The sequence below is a fragment of the Acinonyx jubatus genome, chromosome B1 (genome assembly GCF_027475565.1).
Source record: "Acinonyx jubatus isolate Ajub_Pintada_27869175 chromosome B1, VMU_Ajub_asm_v1.0, whole genome shotgun sequence".
Lineage (NCBI taxonomy): Eukaryota > Metazoa > Chordata > Mammalia > Carnivora > Felidae > Acinonyx > Acinonyx jubatus.
In genome coordinates, this window is record NC_069382.1 from 121,773,079 (window position 1) to 121,783,383 (window position 10,305).

General features: G+C 36.1%; 1 non-coding gene across 1 annotated transcript; it reads left to right on the forward strand.

The window, feature by feature from the left end:
- The first annotated feature begins 848 nt into the window (after positions 1-848).
- On the forward strand, positions 849-953 carry LOC113600912 (U6 spliceosomal RNA). Its single transcript, XR_003422021.1, has one exon. It is a non-coding gene; the product is annotated as a U6 spliceosomal RNA (small nuclear RNA).
- Positions 954-10,305: the final 9,352 nt, after the last annotated feature.

Consider the following 10,305-nt stretch of genomic DNA (forward strand, 5'->3'; position numbering starts at 1 on the left):
AAAAAGAGGCTATCACATTTTAATCAATGGTCTATGATAGTAGGTAGAGGCATGATATTACCAACATGACATTTTTACAAGGCACATTTTCTTGCTTTTTTCAAATGAGATATCTCTAACTATAAGGTATAAGCAAAATAAATAACCCAATTATGATATAACATAGAAACTAAAAAAAAATACAGAAAAGTTTATTGCAATATATTTCAAAGCTTACTTAATATGATGTAACATAAGCAGCTCCCCAAATTTTGGGGACTGATGTTTCTACATTTGCAGGTCATTATGGTAATTAAAATGTAGTAAACGCCACTGTTTTCTCATGTTACCATGATGCTTTCGTAAAGCTGATTAAGTGCTGAGTATTAGACTAAATGTCTTAGCAGGCTTAAAGGACAAAATTAGAACTTGAATTTAAGTTTGAGTTAATCCACGTTGCTATTTGCTTAGGTTTTGATAATAGTCCACCTAAAATAGCATGACTAATGGAGATTTTTATCTCTGAATGATATTCCTGCCAGCACCAACTGTTGAATGTTAAATATGAGATTTGGCAGGTGCAGAGATTTTTAGTCACCTTCAAAAAGCAATATGCAGACACCCAAGCCAACCAGCTTATACACGAACAAAATCAACATCTAAACCATCTGCCAATAGAACAAACACGTCAGTCATCTTTCCATTTGATTGGCAGTATTCCTTGAAATGGATGGTTTTAAACATTATTTCTTATCCTAAAAACACACACGTGCACACACACAATTTCATTTACCTGGCAGTTAGGCTGGATTCTAGACAAAACTATGAGTATAAAAATGTCTTTATCTACTTCCCATTCCTCTTGTATTATGCTCACTTTGGCAGCACATATAGTAAAACTGGGATGCTACAGAGAAGATTAGCAATGCCCCTATGCAAGGATGACACCCATTGCTCTTATATTACCTGCTCCTCCATTACCACTTTAGACCCCACAAGCCCATCCTAGTACCCATTATTAACCTATTAACTCTTGCATGCTGCTGTAGCAGTGACCGGGACAAGTTAATTCTTGCACTGATTCATCTCCTGTTATCCAACATATGCTTCTTAGGACTCTGCTTATAGGTGATGATATGTAGTCATTAAACCAGGCAAACAAATTCCTGATGGCTAACTACCCAGCAATGTAAAATTCCTAGTTTAGAAATTATTTGCCTTTATAAAATATGACTTTTCCCTCTGTAAAGGCCTTTATAGAGTAAGCATAATTTTTCTAAATGCTTGTTTCTCTTTAGTCTGCTTGGGAAATGTTTGGGAAATTGTTAGCCTTGAAAATTACAGGTTTTAAGCCGCATCTCTTTGGCTAACCCCGTTTGGAAAACTACTGAAAAATAACTCTGCTATGATCTGGCATTGGTAGCAGGTGAGAGTCTCAGAGACTTAGCAGACTGAAATTTCAAGATCTAATTCCTCACTCAACAGACTGAAATTCTTATTCATTCAGTGAGATGCTAGACTGAATTTAACAATAGCAACAACAAAAAATCAGATGCTGGTCGGAATGTTTAAATTAGGGGCTACTTGAATCACAGAAAAAACAAAATGGATGTTGACTTGTATCATTTTATATTTTATATTCCACTTTCATGTAAGCTGATACAATTTATTTCTACTTTTAAAAGGAGGGAAATCAGATATGCAGAGTTCTGTAATATTTATCCTGTCTTTCTTTCAGGATAGAGTATCCAATTATATCTTTTACATAATGCAAAATCTTCACCACCACAGAGAACACATTTTAAATTTATGGCTCAGAGGGATTTCAATCATCTTTGGCATTCAGCACTCAAGGCATTTCAGATATTTATTCAGAGCAGTATAACGGAAAGTACACAACAGATTGTAATTTAAATGCTGTACTTTTTGCAACATATATTTGCAGTAAAAGCTTGGAGAGTATGTAAAAAATAAGAATGTATTATGAGCACTGCACATTTTGTCTACACACTTTCATATGGGAATTCTTGCATGCTTCTATTTAACAGACGTTTTCTCTGCACAGCTTTGTGCTAAGCGTCTAGAAGGACAAACATCTGATGTTCTGTTCATATAGCCATGCGCACTGTTTCCTGTCCACTTAGGGTATGTGCACCTCCATGTGGAAATGGTCCAGCTGAATTTGGAAATCAGGATTTCTTGTGAGGTTTGTGTCACTTTATTAGAATGGTGAAGATAGAGATCAAATTGTAATTGATTTAGGTGAGAGCGGATTGAGGAGATGGGGAAAGCAAGGGTGGACAGTTTATTTTACACAATTTGGTGACTAAGAGAAGGAGGGAGACAGTCTCAACTTGAAAAATTTGAGAGATCAGAAAAAGTTCATTTTTAAAAACAAATATGGAAGGAGGAAAACTGAGTATATCTCTATGGTGAAAGGTAAGAGAGAGGTGGGGTTAGAATATCTGGAAAAGAGAGAAAATTGATAAAGCAATTCACAAGGGGCAAAGTGTCCAAGTGAAAGTGGGATCTTTGGGAGTTGGAAGCATGGGTGCTCTCAAGGACAGACAAGAACTAGAGAAGTAGATGGCTAGGCACTTTTCCCATTGATGGATTCTATTTTATTTATGAAGTAATAAGAGATATGCTGATGGAGAGACAAAAAGAAATCCTTTAGGGAATTTGAGGGGAGAGAATACCAGAACTGAAATACCAGGCACTTTGAACACAGAAAGCACCTGCTTAAGGATAAATACTCTAGTCACTAAGAAATATCTGAGAATGGTGGCTATTTTTAATACCGCTCTCATTGGTACTTATCACCACACTCTTTATGAGTCCCACAAATATTTATTGAGCTCAATATCTGTTCCTGGAACTATATTAAGCCCGGGTAGGTTTTACAGGACAAGGAAAAGAGATGGCTCTTCAGCTTTCACTTCTGTTCTGTCAGGTAGCAATAGGCCAAGGAAAATTGTTTATTCACCCCATTCTTTTCTAGTACTGAGCAATATTTCATTGTCACAGTGTTCCATTTGCTATTTGTGTGACTGCTTCTAGGTTTCCTTATACTTTCCTGGGCATTTGTCTGTATTTTGGGAATGGAGAAAGGATCCATAATGATAGCATTTGGTTCTTTCTCCTATGCTTTAAAGAGTGTCAGGCTGCTCATTTGTTAGTGCTGCCTGCTGTGAATAGCTCGGTCCCAATTTAGCATCATCAGTAATGATTATATTAAGGTGATTGTCTCTGTGCAAGAATAGTAACCAGGGTACTAACTACAAAGTTCATTCTGCAAACTCATGAAAATAATATTCATTTATTTTTAACTTATCAGGTAATTTTTAAACTGCTTTTCCAGGAATATTTCCCAAAACTTTTCCTATATTTATAATTTTTCAACCTTCATATTTGTTTTACTTCAAGAATTTGGAAAATTTTAAGAAATTAAACTGCAAAAATTTAAACTTTGCTATTATGCTGATTTATTTGTTTGTTTATGGCACAAGAATACTAAATAACAATGGGAACAGAGTTAGCAACTTAAAAATAAAAGTATTTACCAAAATAAAAATCATTATCTGACAGAAAGTTTTAAAAACAAATCATTTTTTTCTATTTAATTCACTCCACATTTACTAAAACTGGTAGTGGAAATTAGTGGTTTCCTTCTGTGCAAAGCATCCATTCCTTTCCTTTGCCACTAGGAAGCGGTTATTTAGTTTCTACCTCTGGCAGCAGGAAAGAAACACTAGATGGCTTTAGCCATTTAGCATAACTCACACTTCCCCACCTCAGTGACTGTCCAGTGCACTTGAAATGAGTTGGTCCAACCAGAATGAAATGCAGGGCTTTTATTCACTGGGTGACTTTTTTACCTGATGGTATGGTGCCTGGATGTGACACTTGACACTTTGTAGCCTGGTGGAGCATGAAGTGTGGGAAGAGGACAGGCAGAGCTGCCCCATAGAACAGAGTTCAACCCTCCACTGCAGTAAGCCAAGCCTGCCTTATCTCTGGTCATTTGAAGCATATGAGCCAATAAAAAAACCCTTTACATTTTGCATGACATATTCCTAATTATTACAAAACCCAGGTATGAAAAGGAGCATGGTAGCCTGGCTGGATAGAGTACTCTTGGCTGCAGATTTTTCCCACTGAGCACTTTGAACATATCATGCCGCTCCTTTCTGGTTTGCCAAGTTTCTGTTGAGAAATCTCCAGCTAGCCTTATGGGTTTTTCCTTGTAAGTGAAGGACTTCTTTTGTCTTGCTGCTTTTATGATTTTTTATTTATCACTATATTTTGCAAATGTAATTGCAATATGTCTTGGTGTTGGCCTACTTTTGTTGATTTTGATGAAAGTTCTCTCCCTCCTGGATCTAGATGTCTGTTTCCTTCTGCAGATAAGGGAAATATTCTGCAATTATTTTGAGAAATATATTTTCTGCTCCTTTTTTTCTCTCTTCTTCTTCTGGAACTCCTATAATATGAATGTTATTACATCTGATGGAGTCACTGAGTTCCCTAAGTCTATTCTCATGTGGCATAATTCATCTTTCCCTCCTTTGTTCAGCCTCATTATTTTCCATTAATTTGTCTTCCAGGTCACTAGTTTGTATGTATGCTTCTTTCAGCCTATTATTCTTTGCATCAAGCCTGTTTCCAATCTTGTTTATTGTGTTGTCCATCTATGATTCTTTTTTAACTCTTTTATCTCTGTGGTAAGGATCTCACTGATATCTTCATTCTTTTCTGAAGCCCAGTGAGTATCCTTATGATTGTTGCTTTAAATTCTCCATCAGGCATGTTACTTACATCTATTTTGCTTACATCTCTGGCTGTGGCCTTATCTTTTTCTTGCATATGAAATTAATTCCTTCAGGAATGCCTGGGTGGCTCAGTTTGTTAAGTGTCCGACTTCGGCTCAGGTCATGATCTCATGGTTTGTGGGTTCAGACCCTGCATCGGGCTCTGTGCTGACAGCTCAGAACCTAGAATCTGCTTCAAATTCTGTGTCTCTGTCTCTCTCTGCCCCCTCCCAGCTCATGCTCTGTCGCTCTCTCTCAAAAATAAATAAACATTAATAAAATAAAAGAAGAAAAAAGAATAAATTTCCTCCCTCTTGGCATTTGTTTAAGTCTCTGCCTCCTTTTCTGTGTTAGAAAAGCCAGTTATGTCTCCTGCTTCTGAAAGTAATGGCCTTATGAAAAAGAGTCATGTAGTGCCCAGAGCCTGGTACTTCAGGGAGTGTCTCAGAACAGAAGGAGAGATAAAGAATTTCCTAGAAAATAAAACCTAAGGAAGTTTGTGACCACTAACCCAGCCCTGCAAGAAATATTAAAGGGGACTCTTAGAGTACAAAGGAGAGACGAACATGATGAAGACAAGAAAGGATCAGAGAATATCTCCAGAAGCAATGACAAAACAAGTAATAAAATGGCAATATATACATATCTATTAATAATTACTACAAATGTAAATATAAATTCCAATCAAAAGGCATATGGTCGCGGGGCACCTGGGTGGCTCAGTCAGTTGGACATCTGGCTTCGGCTCAGGTCATGATCTCGCGGTTCGTGAGTTCAAGCCCCATGTCAGGCTCTGTGGTGACAGCTCAGAGCCTGCAGCCTGCAGCCTGCTTCAGATTCTGTGTCTCCTCCTCTCTCTCTGCCCTTCCCCCCTTCCCCTGCTCATGCTCTGTCTCTCTCTATCTCTCAAGAATAAATAAACTTTAAAAAAAAGGCATATGGTCGGGGCATCAGGGGGGCTCAGTTGGTTAAACATCTGACTCTTGATTTCGAATCAGGTCATGATCCCAAGGTCATGAGATTGAGCCTCATGTGGGGCTCCATGCTGATTCTGGAGCCTGCTTAAGATTCTCTGTCTGCCTCTGCCCCTCTCCCCTGCTTGCACTCTCTCTCTCTCTCTAAAACAAAAACTTGTTTTAAAAAGACAGGGTGTCAAATGGTTAAAACCAGAAGATCCATATATCTACTGCCTCCAAGAGACTTATTTTAGACTTAAAGACACCTACAGATTGAAAGTGAGGGGTGGAGAAACACTTATCATGCAAATAGCTGTTAAAAGAAAAGCCAGAGTAGCAATATTTATATTGGACCAACTAGACTTTAAAACAAAGACTGTAAAAAGAGACAAAGAAGGACATTCTATATTCATAAAGATAGAACAATTGTAAATATTTATGCACCCAACATGAAAGCACCTAAATATCTAACACAATTAATAACACACATAAAGGAACTAATTGATAATAACACAAGTAACAGCAGGGGACTTTAACACCCCGCTGACATCAAAGAACAGGTCATCTAAACAGAATATCAACAAGGACACAATGGCTTTGAATGACACACTAGACCAGATGGATTTAACAAACATACTTAAACATTCTATCCCAAGACAGCAGAATACATATTTTTTTCAAGTGCACATGGAACATTCTCCAGAATAGACCATATATTAGGTTAGCAAATACAAAAAGATTGAAATCATACCATGTACATTTTTAAAAATATTTATTTATTTAAGAGAGACAGAGTATGAGTGGGGGAGGGGCAGAGAGAGAGAGAGAGAGAGAGAGAGACAGAGACAGAATCCAAAGCATGCTTTAGGCTCAGAGCTGTCAGCACAGAACCCAACGCGGGCCTCAAACTCACAGATGGAGAGATCATGACCCATGAGTCATAAGCCAAAGTCGGACGCTTAACTGACTGAGCCACCCAGGCACCCCATACTATGTACATTTTCTGATCACAATGCTATGAAACCAGAAGCCAAGCACAAGAAAAATTTTGGAAAGACCACAAATACATGGAGGTCAAACAATATGCTACTAAATATTAAATGGGTCAAGCAGAAATTAAAGAAGAAATTAAAAAATACATGGAAACAAATGAAAATGAAAATGCAATGTACAAAATCTTTGGGATGCAGCAAAAGCTGTTCTAATATGGAAGTATACAGCAATGCAGGCCTACTAAAGGAGCAAGAAAAATCTCAAATAAACAACCTAACCTCCACCTAAAGGAGATAGAACAAGAACAAGAAACAAATGTAAAGCCAGCAGAAGGAAGAAAATAATAAAGATTAGAGAAGAAATAAATGATACAGAAACTTAAAAAATCAATAGAACAGATCAATGAAACCAGGAGCTGGATCTTTGAAAAAAAATATTAAAATTGAGAAACGTTTAGCCAGACTCACCAAAAAGAAAAGAGAAAGGACTAAAATAAATAAAATCACAAATGAGAGAGGAGAAATAACAACCAACACCACAAAAATACAAACGATTATAACAGAATATTATGAATTACATGCCAATAAATTGAACAACCTGGAAGATATGGACAAATTCCTACAAAAATATAAGCTACTAAAACAGAAGCAGGAGGAAATAGAAATTTGACCAGGCTAATAACCAGAAAAGAAATTGAGACAGTAATCATAAAACTCACAAAAAACAAAATTCCAGGACCATATGGCTTCACAGGCGAATTCTACCAAACATTTAAAGAAGAGTTAATACCTATTCTACATGTATGTGTACACACACACACACACACACACACACACACACATCTCACTTCTTTATCCATTCGTTCATCTGTCCGTGGACACTGGAGATGTTTCCATAATTTGGCTATTGTAGATAATGCTGTTAAAAACATAGGGGTGCATGTATCCCTTTGAATTAGTATTTTGTACTCTTTCTGTAAATACCTAGTAGTACAAATGCTTGATCATAGGGTAGTACTATTTGTAAGTTTTTGAGGAACTCCATACCATTTTCTAGAATGGTGGCACAAGTTTGATTTCTACCAACAGTGAACAAATATTCCCTTCTCCACACCCTCACCAACACCTCATGTTTCTTGTGTTGTTGATTTTAGTCATTCTGACAGGTGTGAAGTGATATATTATTGTAGTTTTGATTTGTTTCCCTGATAATGAGTGATGTTGTGCATCTTTTCATGTTTCCGTTGTCTTCTTTGGAAAAATGTCTGTTCATATCCTCTGCTGATTTTTTAATTGGATTATTTGTTTTTGGGTGTTAAGTTTTATAAGTTCTTTATATACTTTGGATACTAATGCTTTATCAGACATGTCATTTGCCAATATTTTACATATACACAAGATATACATACATATACATACACACATATATAAGATGCACATGTAGATATAAATATAATCATTCACACAATGGAATATTACTCAGCCACAAAAAAAGTGAAATTTTGCCAGTTGCAAAGAAATGGATGGATCCAGAGAGTATTATGCTAAGTAAAATAAGTCAGATAAAGACAAATATCATGATTTAATCCATATGTGAAATTTAAGAAACAAAACAAATGAGCAAAAGGAAAAAATGAGAGAGGCAAACCAAGAATCAGACTCTTAACTATAGAGAACAAACTGATAGTTAACAGAGGGGAAGTGAGTAGGGGATGGATTAAATAAATGATGGGGATTAAGAAGTGCACTAGTGATGAGTACCAGACGTTGTATGCAAGTGCTGAATCAGTACACCTGAAACTAATATTGCTCTATATGTTAACTAACTGGAATTTAAATAAAAACTTAAAAAAAAGAAACAAAAAGCAGTGTAATAGAAACCACTTGAAGCTAAACACACCAATGAGTAATCCCAGCTCAATGAGATACTGATCCTTAAACATATTTGAATCTCAGTTTTCTTGAATAAAACGGGGATAATTATGCTATATTGCAGTTACAAAAATTAAAATAACATTTGTGGAATAACTTCTACACACAGTAAATTTACTGTCACAATGTACAATTAAAAATGCAACATCAAATAAGAGAATTTTGGACACAATTGCCTCAGTGAAATACTCTTTAGGTGATTTTTTGAAGTCTCAACTCATTTAAAGTAAGAAGCAAATCTCTGCAGATAAGCAGAAGACACTTTGGTTGTATACCCATTGGCACTGGAACTAGTTTTTATAATTTTGAAATTGTAATTTCTGTGCCCTCTGAATGAAACCTTCTTCCTTTCTTCCATCACAATTCATTTAACTAGTTTCTCTGTATAGCATGTATCTCATTGTGCTCATTATATTGTAGGTTTTTTTCAAAAGAAATTAAGACTTCTTCAGCCTAAATTTTTTCTTGACATACTAACTTTTAACTATCCCTAGTTACCAGGTGTTGGATCTGGCCCTCTAAACTCTTAGCTATAGAGCTGTCGTTCTTCTACAAAGTGAATGGAGAGTCTGTGATGACCCTATTGCATCCCTGCAGAATCTGGAGACTCCTGGAGTCTGGAGACCTGGAGACTTTTGCAGAATCTAGGCAACTTCTCTCCCATCAGACTCTGGCTACCAGCCTGGGCTAAACTTGAATTTGACATCGTCCTTTGCACATTACAAAAGAAACTGGAGACCACTTTCCCAACCCTTCCCCAGGACCTATGCTCACAGCACAGATTTTCAAGGCCAAGTACTACTATTCTTCATATCTCTTTTCCCTTAGGCATTCTATTGAGAGAACTTGGTGAACTTCATGTTTGAGTTTTTTCAGATTCAGAAAAAAAGTTAAATAAATATGAATGTTTTCAGAAAGCTTCAAAATCTTAAACAGATTGGAATACATTCCAATAATTTCTTTTATTTGATTGTTTTTATCTTACTTTCAACAATTTTGGCTAACATTGACCCTTAAATATATTCCAGTGATTATGCTAAGAATTTTATACTCTTTTTCTTATTCCAAAGAAGGTATATACCTTGAGGACCCCTGTTTTCATTTCTTCTAGAATTACATTTGGGAAGGTGAGACTCCTCCAATATAGAATTTTACTAAATTAAAAAGTGGACAATATTAATATGAAAAAGTATGGCATTTTTATATTGCTCTTTACTTTGTAGGTGGACAAAATCAGAAGAGGAATAAAAAGTAGTGACCTAAATCTAAGAGTTATAATATCTTGACATTGTGGTCACAGAAATCTGGTCACAGATAAAAAGAGAAACTAAAGGAAAAATGCCCCACAGTTTTAAATATAGCAGTCTATACATTTTTCATACTGATTATCTTCCATTTTAACTTAGGGACTTGTACTGAATTGACAAAATTAATCAGAATTTTCTTCTTCGCTTGTAAATCGTAAAGTATCCTTCTTTTGTCCAGTAATCAGCAAATTGTTTTAAGTACAAAATTGAAGGCTGACTCCAAATTTTCATATCATTTTTGTATCTGCACTTTCCTTGAATGACTAAAGTGTGCTATTTCTGTAGTAAGTCGGTTAGAAAGACTCTGATGATGCAATTAGAATCAGGA